This window comes from Triturus cristatus, chromosome 4_1 (assembly GCF_964204655.1).
Source record: "Triturus cristatus chromosome 4_1, aTriCri1.1, whole genome shotgun sequence".
Classification (NCBI taxonomy): Eukaryota; Metazoa; Chordata; class Amphibia; order Caudata; family Salamandridae; genus Triturus; species Triturus cristatus.
In genome coordinates this window covers 1,222,362,997-1,222,386,097 of record NC_140585.1, presented here as the reverse complement: position 1 = coordinate 1,222,386,097, position 23,101 = coordinate 1,222,362,997, and the positions used below count along the sequence as shown (strand labels likewise).

Below are 23,101 nucleotides of genomic sequence, written 5' to 3'. Positions count from 1 at the left end.
GTTACAACGTTAAAAGGGTATCTATCAAATTTGCTTTGCAAGTAGCAGTGTCCCTCCCGCACAGCTGATTAAATAAGCTTAACATTGGCTGTGTCTTCTGGTGTTTTTTTACCTCTCCCTCCTCCTCCTCTTTCCTCATTCTCCCTGTGGCTCCCAAGAGTCGCTCGCGTTGCATGGTGGGTAAGGAATCCCCAGGGCTGCCCCTTTTTTGCTCGGTAGACAGTACGCATGCGCAAGAGGAAACTCCATGATTTTGTGGGCTGTGGATCCCAGGAAAAGGGAAAAAAAGAAAACAGCAGCCGGGGGTATTCTGATGATCTGCATTCTTCCTGGGATTCGTGCTGGACTCGTGTACCTCCTACAGAGGAATCAAGCCCCCGCCTCCCTCCCCAGGGGCAGCAGCAGGTTTGGCACAGCCTTTACTGCCCTTTGTTTTTAAAGGCCAGAAGAGGAGGGGGGAGGAGAAGGAAGAAGAAGACCCCTGCAAGGCCCTTAACATCTCTCCCAGGGCGGCAGAGGTGAGTGCAAGTGTGCCACGAGCACCCACTAACAGAGTTGTAAGGGATGCCACAAGTACGGGCAGCCATGGGGTACTGAGATCTAGGGTCCTGTAGCTCACCGTTCTTCACCCTGTTTATGTCAACACCCATGTATTTGATTGACTGCACCACATGTATATATATTTGTCGTCACTTTCGACTAAGTGCGCATATTTCAGTGTGTGCATCCGATGTGTTTGTAATATAGCATGTGCATTTTGTGTGTCCCTCTCTCTATCCTGTGCGTGAACCTAGCGTGTCTTTGTATTGGACTCCCATGTGTATGTACTCTGGGTGTTAATGTCTTCCATTGAATGTGTTAGTTTTCAACCTACGTTTATATGTGTGTAGTTTTCATCCTCCGTTTAAATGATGTGAACACTGTGCACGTGCGTGTGTCACTGTCACCACTATCTGTGTGGCAATGACAGCGCCTTGCCTGTGTCATAACGGCTATGTGTGCTAGTAGTTCTCCAGTAACGGATTTTCATATAGACAGTAATTTCTTTCAGCTATGTTACCTTAGTTGGTTTATTGGAGTCAAACCAGTCATCTAGCCACAATGCACCAATCTGTTTAAATCGCCATACTGAAAACCGTTGTCCAGGTGACACTGAGTCCAAATCTTGATACTTTAGCCATATCTTTTGCAGTATGTGCATGCATACTGAGGCGCTCTGCACCTATTGTTTATCCATGTATGTGTAATTGCTGTGCAGACTACGGATTTGCTATTCTTCAACCTGTGAGATGTTTTGTATTTCATTGTATACACTCTGTATGTTACTGGCTAAAAGTATTGATTTAGTGAATGTCCCCATTTGTGTGGCATTGTCTATATTCTCTGTGTGTACTATTTTTACCCCCGGTGTGTCACAATCACTACTTAGCGTGTCACTGTCTGTTTCTTTTAAGCTTCTCTGTTTCCAGTCTGAACTGAGCGTGTGCATCTTTTGTATTCTTGGTGTGTGTCAATCTTTTCATCCTTTGCATGTCATTGTGTGCAGTCTGAGTGTTGTCCCTGCCCGCTTTCTGTTTAACTATCTTATTAGTGAGTGCTTTTTTCCAGTATTTTCTTATTGTGTGTTAGTTGTGCATTTTCTGTGTGTCTGGGTTATGTTGGTATGCTGTACTTTCTATGTGTCTACAGTACTCTGTGGGTTCCTATCTCTTTATACAGTCTACGTGCCAGTTTGTTCATGCTCTGTGTTTCTGCTGTGCACCTTGAGTGTTTTTGTTTATTTGTAGTATATGTTTTTATTAATGAAGAACCTCTACTGGAAACACTGCTCCTTAACATGATGGTACATTATATCTGTCACCTGAAATTGTTGGTAAATAGGCAGTGAAAGTGCCTTGCTGTGAATGTGATAATGCAATGAAAGTATAGTACGTTTAATAGTACTCTGCACTCGTTTCATTTATTAATTTCGCAGTGTTACTGCTTTCTCGAATTTTGTAGAAGTCAGAATGCTCTCAGTTTCACTGTCTGGACATTTTGTGAGTAAGAATACACACCCTCTTTGGGTGTAATTCGTGTGTGGACACGGTCTACTTACTACCTGTCTAATAACAGTTGTTATGTTGCTTGCATTATTATAGCGTGTGTGCTGCCATTGGTATGGCCTCACAGCACTAACAGTCTGCTTCTTTACAAACCTGGTTTTGAGGGTTTCGTTACAGATCAAAGTCTAATTTGGTTTCTGATGTGTTATATAGCATATTTGTATTTTTGTTATTGTTTACATTTGGGGCATGCTGCTCATTGCTAATTATAAGGTTTGATGGATGTGGACAGAGTGCTGTCCAAAAAGCTTGCTGGTATCTAAATTATTTGGCTTGCATACTGTCCGGCATGGTGTTACATGAGTGTGCGCTAACTGGAGTCAGTGGGTCATATTAGCAAGCAGTGATATCCATGACCTACCCGGATTGTGTACGGTGCATGATTGGTTTTCTGTTTAACATACTCTTTAGTTGGTTAGTGTTTCTTGTATTTGTTGTGGTTGCATGATTTTGTGAGCCTGAAAATAACTAACAATATTGTATATTTATGTTGTGCTGGATGTGTGTGTTTTGTCTAATAATGTCTTACATTGGATGGTTATTGTTATTTGTCCATGTCTTGTGGACGTTTAGGACCATTAATATGTCATACAAACCATTTTCGTGTTGTTGATTTTAACATCATACATTAAAGTACCAGTTTTGGTGATATACGACTCAGATCAAATAGTTTACTCCTCACAGTTGCAAAACGTAACTTGCCCCTTTTACAGATGAACACAGCCACGCCTTGCTCTTGAATCTAAGCTATTCAGATAGGATTTTGATTTGACAGGACATGCATATACTTATGAATTCCAAAGGTTTATGTATATACTTCATTTTGTAATCTACTCATAATTAATTGTTCGTATGGTTTCTACCATTCATTTATCCTACCTCTCTGAGTTTTCTCTATTATGAGCTTCCTGGAGCCCAGAGTGTAAGGCGAGGATTCCATGTCAGCCTTTTTGTACATCCCAGTCTACCAGCTGATCTCACTTTTTTTTTAAAATGTGGTTTGAGGGAACTCTAACAGTTCATTCATCACTTTCGGGTTGCAAAACAATGTAATGCTGTATTTTGGTAAGAAGAGCATTGGCGTTCCATTGGTCATTCATTGAACCAAGAAAATTTGCAGATAGAGTATCATCGCTCCAACAGGTTTTCCACTTTGTGTCCCCAATTGACCCAGAAAATATTTTGCACTTTCGCCAGTATTCAAAACACAATCACATGTGCCATCTCTACTTCATATGCTGTTTATAACCACGTTTTGCTTTTATATACGATTATAAATGTATGTTTACAACCGAAAATAAAACAACAGACCTCCTAGGACCTAGTCCTTTTAGAGTTAATTGCTAAATGTGCTTTGCCCGCCTACCTATCTCAACTTCTGCCACAGTCGTATGTCTTTTATCCCTTTACAAAGTTGACTACTTTGGTTTTATCAGGCATAAGGACCAACCCTGTTTTTCTCTGTGTGCTACCACCATATGCACGTATAGAAAACTACTCGCTTCGCCTTAAGCACTGCTTCAGGTATTGCGAGGTGTCTCCTCTTCCTTAATCAATATTATCATAGTTCCATTTCATCCGTCTTAATAACCAAAAAGCTCTGATTTTCATAAATCATTCATTTTATTAGTTTTTCGTTACCACAGTATGACAAACCTCCAGGTGTGTAACCACTTCATTTCTTAAATTCCATCATTAGCATATCGTTTTACAACCCAGCACTCCCCCACACCAATCCCCAATGCATTTCAGGCCTAAAGGTTTTTTCGTCAGAGGGATTGTGTACTCATCAAGTAGACTTCAAGTTATGTCCTCAAACTATCATGTTCAAATACCAAATTTGTCTATGTGCACCATGTATGTGTATCTACTTTGTGCCATATGCGTTAGTGTCTGTAGCTTGTCATTATGGTGCTCCCTCACTTTGTGAAGACTACCTGCTCATTACACTTTTCCCAATAGTCTGAAATTTCAATCTGTATTTTTTATGATTGCACCCAGAATACATTACACTGTAGCTCTTATTATGGGTTTCTAACGTCCACCCAGATGACCTCACCACTGGATTTCCAATGCCAATTTGATCCTTTTAGAATTGAGTGGTCTACATGTTTTTCTGTAGTGTGCTAGGTAAAAACTGTATGGCTTCCCTGGGTAGGGAAGGATAAATTGAGGGACATTTGGCTTAATTGACTGAGACTCTGAAATACCCTTTTGAAGTAAGTTGAACTCTTGATTTCAGAAAGGATCAAAGCAGGGACCAGTGAATAAGGCTGTTTTAATGTTTTTTGGGAGGTCTAAGCTGAAAGGGCCGCAAGATGTAAAGTTGTTACATAGTAGGGTGGAATGGATATCATTTGGTACACAAGCTGGAAGATTGGATCAATGGAAATCAAATTATACCAAACTGTCAGATGAGCTTCCAGCCAAACTCCCCTACTATGGGCAACATGATCACTCTCTCTTATCTGAGTGCAAAGGCTATGGAAACTACCACCTCCCATTATATGCCTGCTTCTTATTAGATTATAGTGCAGTGTTCAACGGAATTAATTGCGATATCCTCTGGAAAAAAACGGGTGAAGTGGGGCATACCCAGGCAACCTTTGCGGGCTATCACATCGCTGTACTCTGACACCTGGGTTCGAGTCAAAATAATGCAGACCCATGCAACGTAAAATATCTATACCAACAGAAGGCTCAAGTAGGGCTGTGTTATCACACCCACTTTGTTTAATTTATATACCGCTGACCTCGGTGCGGGAACTGCTGAAAGGAAACTTATTCCCACCGAAACTAGGTCAGATGAAACTTCGTATTATATGGTATGCAGACGATCTTGTGATGCTGGACCAAACCCGTGTGGGGACGAAGCAAGCTTTGAACACACTCTACGTATATAATACACACAGTGCACTGCACCCAAACATTACCAACACAAAAGTTCAGATTTTTGGCTAAAGATATAAGAAGCATCAATTGTATTGGCATCTAGGCTTTTTAAAAATATACACAACTTGCAAATATAACTATCTTGGTGTCTGGCTGTCAGATAAAGGCAAAACCTCATAGCAGGCTGCAACAGCGACAGAAAAAGCATCTAAAATAACCTATGGTTTAGCCAAACTAAATCATAACTTACAAAGCCGCTCGGATGAGGCCATCTGAACAGCCACCTGCCATAATCTATGGGCACCTTGCCTTCCGCGGCAGGATCACCAAGCCATTAGAGCGTTGTCACACAGCATCATATCAGAAAATATTTAACATCCCTTAAAACACCTGGTGCACTTTGATTCATCTAGAATTCGACCTGGTGAATATGGACATTGAATTGAAAAAGGATATCATTAAGTTCCATCATCGGGTGACCAGGGCAGATTCGGATTCCTTGCAAGGTGCCCTGAACACCATATTTCTAGACAAAAGAAGTAGTTGGTCGAAGTTCCTTGGCAACGCAAGAGCCTCCTTAAACCTGGCCCCGATTGACTTAATAGATTCAAGTACAACATGTGATCACTTAGAGAACCTTAAAAGAGCAAGGCAAGCGGGTTTCAAGAGACCGCAATATAAAACAAATCGAAACCTTTCCGGGAGTAGGGGGTCTTAGTACATCTCATGAAGCTAACTCCTGCCAACCATATTTGAAGGCTGTGTTGGGCTGACAAGTGCTAAAAATATACTGCTGACCAGGCTCTTAACAACGCCTATATGGGAATATCGGTCCTACTGGAAGAATCTTGCTCCAGTGCATGGGCAGTTAGCTTGTGCCACTATCATTCTCAATCTGCAGAACACATTATATACTGTTGATTGGGTGTGCTCCTCAGAGGCTAATTTATCTGAAGCAAATTTGGTGGGATAAGAACAAGCAAAAAGGCGTTGACGTTCATCAACACTGCAGCAGTACCAAAGGACCTAGTCCGAATTGGCATATTCTTCTCGAAAGCTAGAAGGCTGCTACAGAATGCAAGATGACCAAACACGACTGTCTCATAAAAACATGGAGCCTGAACCGGGGACATCATTAACCAGAATATTTAACTAATAATAGACAACAAGCCACTTCACTAGCTGATTGCCCAGCATGTTTCATCTTTATTGTATTAGCACGTAGTACTTTATTGCACTGTTTTGACACAGTGGGCCTGGATTCAGCTAACAGGGCACTTTGCACACCAATCGGTACTAGTTTGGCACTTTATAGAACAGCCTTCGAATCTGATCTTTCGTACCTAGAACAAGCCAGAAATGCCTATTGGCTTTAACTACCTGCTTAAAATGTGAATTCCTTTATCTTTAGGTCCAGCAAGGAGTAAGTGCTGGCTACAATACCTAGAGCATATTTGTCTTTTTTACTACCTGTTTGATCGTTAGTTCTAGCAAAGTTGTAAGTGCTTGCCACTACTCCTGGAGTATTGGCTTTTTTTACTGCTTGCAAAAGATGTGAACTTCTTTACTTTTAGGTCCGGCAAGGCTGTAAGTGCGTGTCATAAAGCCTAGTGCCCCTTGGCCAAGATCAGATAATAGGGTACCTAGCTAGTTGACTGTAAAGCAGGCTTACTCATAATTGCACTAGCGCGGAACACTTTAAATACACTAGCACCTTGCACTTTATATCGCTGTTAAAGCACTGCTAGATAGGTTTTTGTCAATAGGGAAACTTGCCACGATGCATTTGATAGAATAACCTTAGAACCTTCCTTCCTGCACCCAGTATACGTTAGAAATGTCATTTGGCTCATTGCTATTAGTCTAAATTGCTACATCTTTTAATAGTATGTATGCTCATTAACATCGCACATGCTTATCTTTTAAAATCGCTTAAGGGAACGTTAGTGGTTATATAATTTTAACTTCCGATGTGTTTTATACAAAAAATGCTTGGAAAGATTTTATGTAATCGCACAATAAAGCTTTTATTTTTATTCATATACTCTTATTCATATACTCTTGGCTTTCTATCTCTTCCTAATGATAGATTCCATGGTGCAGATGAAGCTGTTGGCATACCCTGCGAGTAACATCTGTTCCTTTGTTAGTTCAAACATTTCAGGTGCTTTTAAGTTTTTCTGCTGTCAAGGTTTAAAAAAAAACAAAACTTTATTTAAGTTTTAAGGAAACGTTTCAGTAGTGCAAGTAGTATGTATAAAATACAATGTCATCTGCACACACAATAAATATAAAAGAAAGAAGTGTAAGTGTTGTTTCAACCGACACCCACTCTGTCTTGCTCTACTTGTGTAGTGTCCTCTGCAGCTTTCTTCAACCAGTACGCTTGATATGGCCACCAAAGATCTTTAGACAGACACTTATCGGGCATTAATGCATTGTAATTATCTGACTGTGTATAACAATAAGCCAGGTCTGTGTGCCAGTCTGCCAGCTTGGGTAAGGGACCACGCATCCATCTCGGCGCAATCCTTCGCTTCGCTAGTAATAGGCAGATGGCAGCCAGTCTGAGACCAGATTTCTGTATATGCTTATCATATCCTAGGAAGGCAACTAATGGTGTTTCTGGCAATGCCTGCTCCAGGATTTCTTTTAATGCAATGAACACTTCGCTCCAAAAGTCTCGGACCCTGGGGCAGTCCCACGCCAAGTGTGTGAAATTAGCGCCTGCAGCTTTGCATCTTATGCACTTATCGTCTGCCCTCAGCCCATATTTATATAGATGTGCCGGAGTATAATATACTGTGCGGAGATATTTAAAGTGGATTATTCTATGTCGCCTATTATGGGAAATGGACTTTGTGTTATTAAAGCAGTGGGTCAACTGTGCCTCAGTAATTTCTATGCCTAATCCGACTTCCTATTCCTGTTGGAATTAGCTTTTTGTCAGAGTTGTTAGCTCTTTAATGAGGGCATGAGTATTATGATTCTATGTTATGGGGATTGGGATTGTAACAGAAATGTCAACGAATTAATTTCTTGTGGTTCAGTCGTGTCAGCCCCCAAAGTCGCGCCCAGCGCTTGACACACTCTGTAGTACTGGTAAGCATCTAGCGTTGTCACCCTAGGGGCCTGGGAGGTCGCTTGTCCCTCGTTTTCACTACGCCATCCAGAAATAGGTCCCCCATCTGCACTATCTGTAGTTTATGTAGTGTTTGCAATGTTGCCCTGTCGTTACAGAGCAGGAACCAATCACACCACTGTATAGGAGAGTATACTGACTTAAATTGTTGGGTCACTGCAATTCTCTGTAGTTTAGACCCTGTGCACCCTCCCGGGTCTATTATGCAGGGCTTACCCAGCGATCCACCAATCAGTAATTTCAGGAGAGGGGTAGGGGAGACCATGTTACTTTGAATATAATGCTGTGGCAGATGTATGATGTTATCACGCGATCATTTAGATTGCGGTACATTACATCGCTGTTTTTACAACGCAAATCGTTACAACGACTTGCGCTGGACTTAGGAATAGTATGATTTACTATTCCAACTCCAGCCTACGTACAGTAGGGAAGGTGTTGGAATAGCAAATCACACTATTCCTTAGTCTATAGCGCCATCCAGCGCAAGTCATTGTAACAACCTTCTTTGTAAAAGCAGCAATGTAAATGTATTGCAGTGTTTTGACCGCGTTGTTAAGGTTGTTTTCCTGCTGTGGCAGGTTATGTGGACCATGTATCCAGTAGTGCGCGTGCAGTATTTGTGAAGCCCTGTAGTATATCTCTAAATCTGGAGCGTTCAACCCCCATTCTAAATACGGTTTTGTTAAGATGTCCCATTTAACACAATGCTGATTTCCGGCCCTGGCGAGCCGCGTTAGTAGTATGTGTAGGTTGTGGAAAAAAGACCTAGGTAAGCTAATGGGGATATTGGCAAAGAGAACAAGCATTTGCAATGCAATAGGGCTCGCATTATTAAAGTTTGAGCTATTGGCATTGCTAAATAATGCAACACCAATAGCTCAAACTTTAATAATGCGACGGTTCGGTCGGAACTGTCAATTCAGGGCAATGGAAAGAAATAGAGTTTCTAGCGAGATTTAGAACAAACTATGCCATACTCTCTCTAACACAGAAGTGAAAGATACAAATATAAGAATGGCCACAGGAATTATGTGAATGCGCAGCTGCTGCGTTTTCCGCATATACACAGTAATTTATCGCATTTGCCATATAAGCCACCATCTGCTGTATAATCTGCAAAAGTTACCAAATATGCAGCAACACGTTTTGTTGTGCAGTGGAAGTACCTTCGCAAAGGTTCATTGGTGGCTTTTCTGTTTATTATTACTGCATCTGGATGGTATACTGGTACTAATGAGGTGAAACCAGCATCCAAACAGTGTTAATCATTTTAAAAATGACAGTAATTAAATAATACTACCACAAAATGTGCTGCATAATTTGTCTTTTACTTAATTTGGACAGCACCGGCATCCATTATGGTCCTCAACGCCAAAGCCCTGGAGTTAGCCGGGCGTTGGTTAACAGCATCTCTCAAGGTATAGAACAGGAGACAAATGCCCCGCATTGGTAGCTGCATGAGGACTGCAGTCATTGGGGGTTCGCACTACTGCCCCCGTCTGTTACACGCGCGCGTCCCACTGTTAAAGTTACAGGAGCCCGATGCCTTCCACTAAGAATACTAAAGCAGTGCCCTCGCCGCAGGCATCCCCTCCCTCCCCAAGGAGTGTGCTCTGCGGCACCCGGTGCCGCAAGGGACAGCACCTGGCACAAGTTCAACATCTGTGCTGCGTGATAGAGGGCTTGCTCTGCACTGCAGCAGAGGCATGGCACGTGGAAGTACCTTTGCAAAGGTTGATGCCAAAACGTTGCCTTGGGCACTCCCCAAGCTAGTAGGATATTGACCAGGTGAGATATTGCGTTGATTGTCAAAATGGTAGGGTCCGCGCCCTCACCATGGGCTGAACCATTCTGGTCAGTCGAACCCATGTCAGTCTCCTCCATCTGTGAGAGCTGGGAGAGGTTGTTTTGAGTTAGGATTTCTTGGACTGCGGGGCTCTACATGTAGAGGTTGAGGAGGGGTTGCTGCGGGCACACTGACGGGGCGGGTGGGTGTAGAGAGGGTGGTGGGCGGGGGAACTAGGGAGGAAGCATGGATGAACCGATTTCTCCTGACATGTACATCGATGGTTGGGTCTCCTATACAATGCTATTGTATGTAGTATTGGTTTTGTGGTGCACTGCTTTGAAAACTCAATAAAAATCTTGAGAAAAAAAAAAAAAAGGAGAGCCGGGAGAGGTACAAGCAGTCTGCCAACACTTGATTCTTGCTGCCATTGTAGCACAGTATGAGACCTATTCTCTCATCCAGGTGAAAATTCCAGATGGTCGGTTACTAACGGACTCACTCCCCGCAGCTCCTCGAAGGTAGAATATTTTTAAAGAAAGCGTCCTTCTTAGAATGTTTCCAAAATGTAACTAAAGGCTATTCCAGCAGCCACACTTGGAAAAGTGCCACAACTGGTATCCCATAGTACACAAGAACAAACATGTGAAACACTCTTCACCCTACTTCATTCCACTACAGACATAACAGTTACACTACCATAGCGACACGATTAGTACATTAGACTACTCATCACGCAAACCACCAAAACAATTGCCACATCCAACATTTCTTCCGAGCACACTCCTTGCTGTAGTATGCTACCCATTCAGCGAGCTCTCCAGTGCCTCATAGCGGGTAATAAGAGCTATATTAATGCAACTCCAACACAGATCAAGATGTCAGCGGTTCTTTCATTTACTTGCTTCCCCGTGAAATGGATCCAAAAAGAAGCCCGGGAGTGGTGCGCGCGCGCCACAGTGAGACATGTGGCTTCAATTATCGCTCCTGAGTCTGGGCACGATAATTGAAACCACATGACGGCCGGTGCACGTACCAGACACCAATAGGCCATGGGCAGTGCAATGCGCCCGCCTTTGGCCTATTGCGTGCTCTGTTTGTGAAATGCAAGCACAAGCCGATCCCCTAACACAAAAGAAAAAGCACACGCACGAGCGTTTGCCATTTCTAGGTACATTTTGAAACCCCCTACAAAAGGGCAAACGCTGCGCGAGCAGTGCTACGCACTGCAACGCAGGCGCGAGCCCTAACACGGAAACGTGGAAGCACTACCATTTTCATTATTGCAATGCAGCCCACAAGAGACAATTGGAGTTTAATCCACTTATCAATTGCCTCTGTTAGTTTTTTGTATCGCATTTTTGGACATTACTACCTCGGGGTCAGAATGAATCTTTATGCCTAGATATCTTACTGGGTCGGAGCTCCACTCTAAAGGGTACTTGGTATGGATGGGGGCAGTGGCTGCTGTGAGGGGAAAAATTGTCGACTTCTGCCAGTTGATAAATAAACCTGATTGTTGTCCAAGTCTCTCCACCTCCTGGAGCATAGGTTTGAGATTGAGCTCCGGATTACGTATATAAAGTAATGTGTCATCTGTGTAAGCTGCGATAGTCAGGTTATAGTGCAGGGAACATATGGGGAAAGGGAACAACCTTGTCTTGTGCCTCTGGCAATGGCCACCGGCCGTGACAAAGCGCTGTTAACCCGCTCGTGCGCCACAGGGTGGGCGTTCAAGACCTCCTCTAGTTTTTAGAAAACGTCCCCCACACCCATCCTCCTTAGAACTGCATACAGAAACCTCCACTCCACTGAGTCGAAAGCTTTCTCGATGTCTATAAATAGAACAGCTGCTTTGACATTTGGGTTAATTCTTGCTATGGTGCCAAATAGAGTTCTCAAATTTCATGTTAGGTAACGCCCGGGCACAAACCCTATCTTTTCCGGCCCCACCATCTTCAGTAGTAGAGGCACCAGCCGATTCGTCAAGATCTTGGCAAACAGTTTGGTATCCTCGTTAAGTTGGGATAAGGGTCTGTAGGAAGAACAGTGATCTGGACCTTTACCCGGTTTAAATAGAATAATCAGAGTGGCCTCTCGCATTGATGGTGGCATTATCCTCTGTTTTGCCATCTCTTCGAAGAGATTCACTAGTTGTGGAAGCAGTTTGTCCTGGTATGCTTTGTAAAAGGCCACCATTAGGCCATCTGCCCCAGGGGCCTTCTCATTAGGCATTTCCTTCAATGCTGCCAGAATTTCAGTTGGTTGGAAAGGGGATATAAGCCTCTCTCTGTCTGTATTCTCTAACCATTTAATCGCGATATGAGCGAGATACTCTTCATCTGACTGATGCTGTAGACTCCCTAGAGGTGTACATGTTAGTGTAGTAGTCACCAAAAGCCTCCACTATCTCAGGTGTGCTGCTTACCAATTCACAACGCTCAATATATGTTTGTGAGATATTCCTGTCACTCCTGGTGGGTTTTATTAACGCTGCCAATGTGGCACTGGGTCTGTCATCCTCCGCATACACCCTGGCCGTGGCATATTTCCCTAAGTGTTTAACTTAAGCGTCTGCCCCGATTTGCGCCCTGATTTGTGATAGTAACTAGGGATCCCCACTATCTTGAAGTCTCTTCTCCAGATATTTAAGCATTGTCTCTACCTTCTGTAGTTGAGTGCGGATAGATTTTAGGACTCCCGCGTGTTTAGAGATCGCCATTCCTCTTATATAGAGTTTAAAAGTCTCCCAAATGGAACACATAGTGGGTACGCTACCCAAATTTGTGGTGAAGAATTTGTCAATCGCATTGCCCAGTTCAGCCCAGAAAACAGTGTCCAGCAAAGAGTATTGTGGGTATCGCATGTGCGCTCTCTTCGGTGCATGTTGGTATGTGAGATACTTAACATGACAGGTGAGCGGTCTGATAGTGTTGGCGCTAAATGTATAAATCCTCTATAAAGGGGAGCAACTCGCGTGATGCAAACCAGTAATCTATTCTAGTGTGTGTGTCGTGTACTGAAGAATAGTGCATATATTCTCTACCCAGGGGAGAGTGGTGGCGCCAGACGTCAGCAAGATCCTCTGCAATACTGGTTATGGCGCTAGCAACGCGAGTTGGCTGTCTGGGGACGCCTTTCGATCTGTCTAAGTCTGGGTTCTGTATACAGTTGAAGTATTGGCATATTAGAGTGCCTCGTAATCTTGTCTTGTAGTGCATGGTAAAATTGTGGGTCAATATGATTCGGCCCATAGACGCCCACCAGCAGCACGTTAAAACTGTCTTTGCGGCATCTAACCAACACGTACCTGCCCCCTGTATCTACCTCTACTACTTGTAACTGTAGGTCTGAGTTTCTGCGTACCCAGATCAGTACTCCTCTAGCATGGAATGAGAAACCGGCAGAACTGCACACGCCTTTCATTCTTCTAGGGGTCAACAGTCCGGAACTTGGGGTAAGATTAGTTTTTTGGAGTATAGCCATGTCCCTGCTGTGTCTCTGCAAATAGGCCACTACTTTGCAAATTTTTCTGTGGTCGTTAAGGCCCCTTACGTTTCAGGACATAAATTTGATATGGTCGTTAGCGTTGGTGGCCTGCATCATGTGCATAGTCTGCATGTACATACTGACACATGTTGAGCGTGTGCGACCATGTAACGTGTCGTGCGCAGATCCTGGAGATGTGACAATTGCTGCCTGCTAACTGCTGAACTAAAATAACCCACCCCCCAACCATAGCCAAACAGTATGACATGGCTCACTTAAGACATCATAACTTACCCCCACCCCAGTGAAAGAATTACCCCAGAAATACTGCCCAAGGTGTGACAAACCTTAGGTGTTTTCTGATGGCCTATGACCGCCCATGTGATGAGTTTCTGTCCAGGCCTATAAATACTTCATCTATATATGAGTGCAGTGTTTATATGTTTTATTAGTCCTCTGCAGTGTTGCAGCCGTGGAACAAGTGGGTCCCAGTTCCGATAGTTGTCCGTCGTGGCTATAATGCAATCTTGTGAGCTGTCTTTCGCTTATGATGCTGAGGTGCCTGGGTCTAATTGAATCTCCTGCTCTGTGAGCTCTAGTGCATCGTCGCTTGCTGCCGTTGGTGACTGTGCAGGTTTCTGTAGCTTATCTTTACTGTGCTCTTTGAGGTCCTGCTGCAGCTGTTTAGGGTCGCTATATATTTTGGACATGCCCACAAAGTTCACCTTGAGCCTGGCAGGGTAAAGCATTGCGTATTACAACTGCAGCTCTCTTAGTTTGCGCTTCATGGGTCTGAATTGCTTGCGTGCTTCCTGCACCTGTGGGGTGCAGTCCGGAAAAAGGGCCAACTCTGATCCCTCATATTTAAGCATTTATAACTCTCTGGCACGCCACAATGCAGCATCCCTGTCCCTGTAGTTTAGTATTCGCCCAATCAGGGGGCGACCCGGGATGCGGTCTGGGGCCCAGTGATCGATGAGCGCGCTCAATGACAAACACCGCGGAGAATGTTTCATGGCCCAGCAGGGACACTAGTAGTTGTTCAGCGAATAGTTCCATGCTCCCAGTGACGGTGGTTTCGGGTAGGCCAAAAATACGCACATTGTTGCACCGAGAGTGCGCTCCCAGGTCTTCGGCTTTGTCAGGCATCTTTGCCCTTAGTTTCGCCATTTGTTTCTGCGCTATTCCCATCTCAACCTGTGCGTCCTCTGCTTCTGATATCCTGCGCTCCGCCATATCGAGCCTTTCAGCATGTTTGTCCACGCGCTCGGACATATGGTCTAAACGATAAGACAGAGTGTAAATCTTACCATCGATTTATGCCAAGCTCTGCTGCATTGTTGCAAGGATGTGGAGAAAATCTTACCCTGAAGCAGCTGACTTGCTCCCATGCTTGGAGGGCAATAGGTCTGGGTCTTCCTCTCTATTTCTGACCGACTTGCGTTTGTCAAAGTGTATCTCAGGTTGTGTCCTGTCAACCTTCCCCATGGCCTCCACACTGTCGGGTGCTGGACCCCCATAGCAGCCTTGTGTGCTATCTGACCAACACTGGCTGTGCAAAGCGCCGACACACAGCAACTGAACGAGTACTGCCTATGCCCTGCCAAAGAGTTATGCTGCCATTCATGGGGGGACCAACTATTGCTCCAAATTAATCAGCACAGTGTCTCCACCGGTAAACACTCTGCAGCATGCACATGTACTCACGAATATTGGCCCTGCCAGTGACCCACTTCGCACTTGCCTGATCTTATGGCCCCCACGATAAGGCGTTCCGATCCACGGCCGGGCTACCCTGGGAGGTACAGGACAGCCGTAAGGCCATACCGCCCCCGTTGTCACACACCCAACAGGGCCACCAGAGACCCCTGGGGGGGTGCTCACTTACTTCGAGTCAGAGGGAGTCCAGGGCCTCTGCCACACCCAGGATGATTACGGGGCTGGTGTCTTCCGCCGCCCAGGCCGAACGCCTGTAGCGCACCGTGGCAGGACCACCAGTGTACTGCAGCGGCGTGTGCGGGGAGCACCACAAGCCGCTCTGCCAGCAGTCGTCACCTCGCCACTGCGCCCCACAGCGTCACCCACCGGGGTAAGACAGGCAGAGCCCATTTCATGCACCTCGGGCAGTAGGCGGCGCGATGTTACTTTGTCTCCACTGCTCAGTCCGCCTTCAAGGCCCACAGGTAGGCTGCTATTTTACCACTCGGTAGCACTGGATGGAGAGGCTACTCAGGACTGCCAAAGTTGCAGGATTTACACACTCCACACTACCGCTCCTGTGCCACTGCTTAACGCCTACTTATTAGCCTGGATGCAGCTGATTCTTGCAGGATACTACAGGCGGTCGCCGGAGCTCGCTCAGGCTGGGGCCATCATGGTGTCAGGCAAGCCCTCTGCTGTCAAGGTTAGCAGCATATACCATTTTTTTTTTTTTTTTTTTATATATATATTTTTTTTTTATTATTCATTTTAGGTGAAGTTTGTCATCTGTAGGAAATGGGGTCTATGATATGTATTACAATTTAAAAAAAAATATATAAAATTAAAAATTATCATTGTTTTTAGGTCTCGCCTGGCTATCGCGTATGGCTGGCTTCAGAAAATGCTCCCAAAGGCTTCCCAGGTGGATCGGGTGGCGGTTACGCGCACAACCACGCGCATTCCATTTGCCACCAGCTACTTCCTGCATGTGCGCCGCCTCACGCATTCAGAGAGATTTAGTAAGGGGCACAAGACCTTAGGAATGCGGTTTATGACCAGTGCATGTGAGGCATTCAAGCGCGAAGCTGGCATCTGGCATCGGTCTTGAAAGCAGCAGACTGCTTTCGCCAGCGCGTGCTCGGCCTCACTTCCTGCATCCCCTCTTACAACAATTAACTTTCGTTATAACTCACACCCCATATGCTCGTTCCCTCCCACCCTTCCTTTGATGTCCGCTTTTCTTGTTGTTTACAAACCACGCCTCACACTGCTGCACGCCTCACACTGCTGCACGCCGCACACTGCTGCACGCCGCACACTGCTACACGAAACACTGCTGCACGCTGCACGCCGCACACTGCTGCACGCCGCACACTGCTGCACGCCTCACACTGCTGCACGCCTCACACTGCTGCACGCCTCACACTGCTGCACGCCACACACTGCTGCACGCTGCACGCCGCACACTGCTGCACGCCGCACACTGCTGCACGCCTCACTGCTGCACGCCGCACACTGCTGCACGCCGCACACTGCTGCACGCGGCACACTGCTGCACGCGGCACACTGCTGCACGCCGCACACTGCTGCACGCCGCACACTGCTGCATGCGGCACACTGCTGCACGCCACACACTGCTGCACGCCACACACTGCTGCACGCCTCACACTGCTGCATGCCTCACACTGCTGCACGCCTCACACTGCTGCACTCCGCACACTGCTGCACTCCACACACTGCTTTTATGCAAGTTTATGCTACTGACATTATAAATGAACAAGGCACCCTTGGGTGTGGGAAACGCTGTTTGCTACTGGTTGCATGCCGCTATTGCACAGTCTCTGCTGTGGTATATTTTAAAATTACCCCTTCGTTTTTTATTTGTGTTGGGCTTCATTTGTTTTGCCCTGCTTTTATTGTGTGGCATTGGATGTCCGCGCTATTTCCCCAGTTACACATTTCTTGCATTTTAAATCGTTGCATCCACCGCTTCTAGAGCGGGTCCCTGCCCGGTAGAGTTCGAGATTGCCGCCATATTGGGGGGTAGGAAGGTCCGGTTTGGTCCGTTTTGGAGCGCCATTTTTGTCAGCGCTCTAGCGCTCCGGTGGTCAGGTCAGCAGCCTACTTAAACGACTCATGGATACGCGCAGCGGTCGAGCGCAGCGGGAGCGCCGGAGGTGCGCCAGAGGTAAGCCCGTTTGCGCACGTTCGCGCCAGGTCGGGCCCAGGGCTTGGATCCTCTGCCCCAGTATGCATGCCACCTCTTGTGTATTCGCGTCAGTCTCTATTAGTATTAAAGGGCAATGTACTTCCGACTTGTTACCATTCGTTAAACTTAGCCCGTGGACAATCCACGTGTACTCATTGTGCATTCGGGACTACAGAGAGTGACAGGCCGAGAAGCCCACGTGAACGGGACTTAAAAATGGCATTAATAAACTGTCGTTCATTGCCTAAACATGCTGTTGAGATTTCTTTCTTACTTCTCGACAAGTCCCTGGATATCTTGTTTCTCACGGAAACTTGGTTGAGCCCTACCTCAGACCCTGATATTGTGCGGTCGCTGCCCCCTGGGTATCTGATCCAGCACAAGGACAGAGCTGTAAAGATGGGGGGAGGGGTTGCTATCATTTACAAGGATAACATTACATGTCGTTTACTTGAGTTCTCAATTTCGGATAGCGAGAGTGCACATTCCCCAGCCACCTCCTTCTCAGGCTTCCTGATCTATCGCCCCCCGGGCCCTTTGGGGCTTTTTCAGGAAAAACTGGTTGAATCAGTTATGGATGTAGCCACCACTGTCTCAAATTTTTTGGTGCTGGGGGATTTTAATCTTCACTTTAATAAACACTCGGATTGGGCTGCCTCTGAAGTCACAAAGGATCTGGGTAGCTATGATTTAAGCCAAAAGGTATTATATCCTACTCATTCGAAGGGCAACCTTATGGACCCTATTTTCTGTAACATTCCTGGCCTCATTTCCGAAGCCCCTGTCCCGGTCCCCTGGTCAGACCATATGGTGGTTCCTTTTAGTTGGAAGATGGCTCAGTCTAATTCTTTCTCATATCCTCACAAAGGGCTAGCTAGGCATTGGTCCAAGCTTGACCTCTCTAAATGGGCAAACATCCTGAAGCAGACTGAACCCTCAGTCCATTTGGACGTGGAGAGAGCCAATCAGGAGTTCAACCTATGGATAGAGCGGTCCTTGGACAGTCTGGTGCCCAAAAAACCGATCACAACTAAGAAAGGCCTCACCAAGCATCCTTGGTTTAATCAAGAGCTGAGAACTCTAAAACAAGAGTGTAAAAGGGAAGAGAGGCAATGGAGGAGAGAATTTAGTGGTGAGAAAAAAAGCAGATACAGAGCGGCCTTAAAGAAATATAGGACCGCCCTGACTAACACCAAATCTGCTTTTTTTGCCTGTAAAATCGAGTCCTCTGCCAATGCTCCCAGGGAAATATTTAGAATAGTGAAATTGCTGACTAAAGTCCCCGACCCGCGGCCTGATTCGGATGAAGCAGGCAGGCGATGCGAAGAATTGGCGACCTTTTTTTGCACCAAGATTAAAAAGATAATTGATACGTTTCCCCCTTTATCTTCAACCGACTTTCAAGTGTCACCTGCCAGTCAGAACCAATCGGACCATCCCAGGCTCTCCTCCTTCTCTCCTCTTAGGGAGGATCTTTTGCCTACTTTGTTGAGCGCCATAAAGAGCGGTTCCCCATGTGATCCCGCGCCGATGAACATCTTAAATGCAGTCTTGCCGACCGTTAGTAAATCAATTGCGAACATGGTGAATGCTTCTTTGCAATCAGCTATTGTGCCGAGAGAATGGAAGATAGCAATGGTCAGGGCTTTGCTTAAGAAACCTAGCCAACCTCTACGATTAAACGACTTCAAGTCGCTCAGAATGCGGCGGCAAGACTTCTAGTGGGCGTTAACCACCGCACATCAGCCAAACCCGCTCTTAAATCTCTCCACTGGCTTCCGGTGAAAGAGCGGGTCTCTTTTAAAACTTTGTGTCTGGCACATAAACTCTTCCATGGGAAAGGCCCTCCGATTCTGGAAAATCTGGTCATTCCTTATAAATCCCCCCCCTAAATCTTCGGTCTAATGATCAGAGTTTGGTAGTGGTCCCTCGAATTAAGACATCTCGTTCTGGTGGGCGCCTCTTTTCAGTAAATACATCCAAACTATGGAACTCTCTTCCTCTGGTTCTTCGCCAGGAGCCGTGTTTGCTTGTATTCCGGCAGAAGTTGAAAACCTGGCTTTTTCCGAGGACATAGAGTCGCGCTTTTGGACTAGTTAATGGTGCTCCTTTTGTCCTTGGGTTACCCTTTGTTGAGCGCTGGGATGCTTTCGAGTAGCCATGCGCTATATAAGAGACTATTCAATTCAATTCAATGACAATGCCTTTTATTTGTTTTAAAACCAAAACATAAATAAAAGGCATTGTAATTTTACAATGCCAATAGCTCAAACTCTTATAAATGCGAGACCTATTGCATTGCAAATGCTTGTTCTTCTAAGGAATGGATAAAAAGTTGGTTGACAGTATTTTGTTGGTTGTTGTGTTGTGTATGTCCGCAGATTTAATGTCTTGACTTACTTTCAGAGGAATGGATGACATACAGATAAATTACTTCTTTTTTTAATTGTGTTGTTGTATAATCTCATAGCTGTATAAATTAGATGTGTTTTACTGTCGGTGAACACGGATAGCCACAGTGTACAGGAACGTTGATTCACCAAGCATGGTTGTAGGTAAAATCTCTAAAGTTGGATCAAAAGGAGGAAGCTGTGAGAAATATTCACGTTTTTATAGCTGTGTGTGATAAATTACCAAAATCTTTTCTACTGATAGTGTAGGCTGATAGTGTAGGCCATTATATTGAAGGCAGACCAGGCAAATACAATTATATTATTTAATTCTACAGAGGTAAAGAGACACTAATTTGGTTCGTCACATGTTCAAAAGCCTAATTCAGTAGAACTCTGCCCATCCTGATGGTGGTGCTCTGCATCACTTCTCCAGGAAGGGGGAACTTTCTCATAGATTTTAAAGAGGTAGAATTCCAAGGAAATCTTTTCATTCTGCTTACTGGTGAAAAATGTTTCCCATTTTAGGATGGTTTTGTTAATGGAAGCAGCACTTCTTGCATACAGTTTTTCAAATTTCTGCTGTTGAACCTTTGCTTTTTGCGTATATGTACAGTGATGGGTAGTACTTTTGGGACGTGCGGATTCATGGAGGAGAACTTTTTGCCCTGTCACCATAACGAAAATAAGCTGCCCCTGGGGAGTAGTATTTGCAGAAGTTGCTAGAGACAGTTGAAGGAGGTATTGAGGTTGAATAAGTGTACAACCCGGTCTCCTTTATCAAGGCATGTGTTAGCATGTACTGATGTGACAAGACAGTCATACATTTCTATTGCTATCACTGACGATAGTAGAAGAATATATACATGTAATGTGAGACATGTTTAATCCAGTAAATGCAGTAATGTTAATAGATGGATCATGGGCTTCATTGACCACTTGGCATCCATGTGTTACCATCACAATCAATGAGTTTGCATCGATCAGTGGCCTACTGAGTCTTGCACCCTTACGAGGTCAATAAAGAGAATACAGTTGTGTTGGCCAATAATAACACATGTTATTTAAGATCCCAGAGGGATTTCAGATTATGTTGTGTGCTGTGTAAGTGGTAGGTATTTGTTTTACTGGCTCAATAAAAATAATTAAAAAAATCTGAAGGAAGAAAAAAGACAAGATTATTTTGAGTACTTGTGCCTACTGTGACTCAGTAAAATTCCTCAAGAGATCAGCATGATTGTACAGTAACGTCAAAAGAGAAAGGCAGGGGTAAGAAATTATTTTATAAGCGACGATTAGGAGCATATACTGATTTTTGAAAGGTCTAAAATGAATAAAGAATTTACAAGCGAGAAAGCTGTAGTACAAACTAATTTCCAAAGAAACAAACTGGAATATACGCCATCTTTCTAATGATTGTTTATTGACTTTGCTGACTTTCCAAAGAGACAGGAAGAAGTACTTATTGGCTTTGCAAGACAGATAGAATTAGTATAAATGTATGTTACAAATGCAAGGCGGATTATGCCCTGACTTCATACAGACGGTATGCAACATTTGTAGAGTACGTTTATGTGCATAATTATAACAGCTTTACAAGGGGAAATTAGGAGTATGTATTGGTTCCATTGTATCGGTGTGTACTGACTGGATAAGAGACGGACAAGAATTCTCACTTCACAAGAGACTCAATTGAATAAGCACTCTTTTTTCACAAGATTGGAAAGGGTATGCACTAGTATTGTAAGAGACAGCGCAGTATGAACTGACATTTCAAGAGCCAAACTTGAGGCCATACTGATTTTCCAAGAAATTAGAAGCATTTTGTGTTGTCAGAAGAAAAGATCTGCTCTATGTACTGACTTTAAAGGATACATGGTGGTATATTGATTGAAGGAATAAGCAGGAATCAACTTTAGATGCGATGAATAATTATTCATAGTGACAGTATTTACTGTGTTTGAAAAAAAAAAAGTCTAAAATGTGCAGGGGCCTAGAGTTTTCCTGATGGTCTGGTTGTCGTTGTTGCTTCATGCAGGCATAGCTACAATATCACAGCTGCCTAGTTTTGACTTCAGCTTATGCCTTTCACTTCCTGTTTCCTTCTTCTCGTTCTTGCTGGTTATTCTTCTTCTTAGCTTTCTCCTTTTCGTCACTATGTTTCTGCCTCCCCCCCCCCCCCCCTTTCTCTGTTGCTGTGTGTCAAAGTCAATGATAAACAACATATCCATGTTTCCCTAACATGAGGGCTGGTGCCCATCACACACATTCAGTTGCACAAATTTAGCTTTGTGATCTAACTTTTAAAGAGACAATCTGGACGAAGTAGAAGTTACTCACCATGGTTGCTCCTGTACTTGTATTGCTTATTCCTCCTGCCCAAACATCAATTACAGTTTTGTGGAGATGGCTAGAGAAGAATACACACCTAGTAGATCGGGTGATCCAAAAACAGGCCCAGAGAAACATGAAGACTCGCTCATTCCAAAACCTGTGCCATAGTTTCATCAACTACCAAAAAGAGAGAAACCAACCTGTTGTAAGAGAAGGGAGCCCCCATCATTGCCAAGGAATTAAGTCACAGGTGTTGAAGTCTGTTAGCTGAGGAGACTGAGAACCAACCGTTGACAATAAAGGGGGAGATATATCTGCTTTCAGATCTCACAGAAATGAATCTCACACTTCCAAGGAGAAAGAAGTAGATTCAAGGGCTACCACTGTAGTGTATACTCAGACTAGGAGAAGAAATAAATATCTAATGAAGATTGAAATTCGTAGGCTAAGCTTCTTGTCCAACATAAATACCACCAAGGGCACAACAGGAGCTGGAAAATACCAAAGAAATGGCCTTAATCAGGCCGATTCGAAGATAGGAGGGATAATATGAGGCTGCTCCCACAAAAAGGCAATCACCAATGTACATTTTTTTCAAACAGCGTAGGAGGCACATTGGGAAGAACGCCCCCCTCCCCCATCTGCAGCTTCTAATTTAGCCTTTGTAAGAAAGAAAGCAATGAAGCCATTATCGGAAGAGGAACTACTAGGTCTGTCAAAGGCAGGTGTGCAACCCTGGGATGTTGAATCTCTAAAAATATTTCAAGTGATGGCCACTTTGCAGAACCTGTCTGCATGTACTTGTTATATAACTACATAACTACCTACACAGCAACAGAGTGAGGTACAGGAGACTGGGATTAGAATGCAGAGTGAGGACGAGAGTGCTGAGGAAAATATAGAAGAAACGGTTGGGGAGCAAGAGGGTGCTGATGAGCGGGAGCAAAGGGGCTCACAACATTGATGGGGGGAATAGAGGGTGAGAGATAATAGAAGGAAGAGGACTGGGCACTCTTTATCCTGCTAGACCTCTTTGTTACCTTCAACACT

General features: G+C 44.6%; 1 protein-coding gene across 1 annotated transcript in view; it reads left to right on the top strand.

Moving 5' to 3' along the window:
- The first annotated feature begins 215 nt into the window (after positions 1–215).
- The window catches only part of MBD6 (methyl-CpG binding domain protein 6), a 212,170-nt gene continuing 189,284 nt past the window's right edge, over positions 216–23,101 (top strand). The window contains exon 1 of the mRNA XM_085654602.1: positions 216–518. The gene's annotated coding sequence lies outside the window, so the exon portion shown is untranslated. The remainder of the gene's footprint in view (positions 519–23,101) is intronic.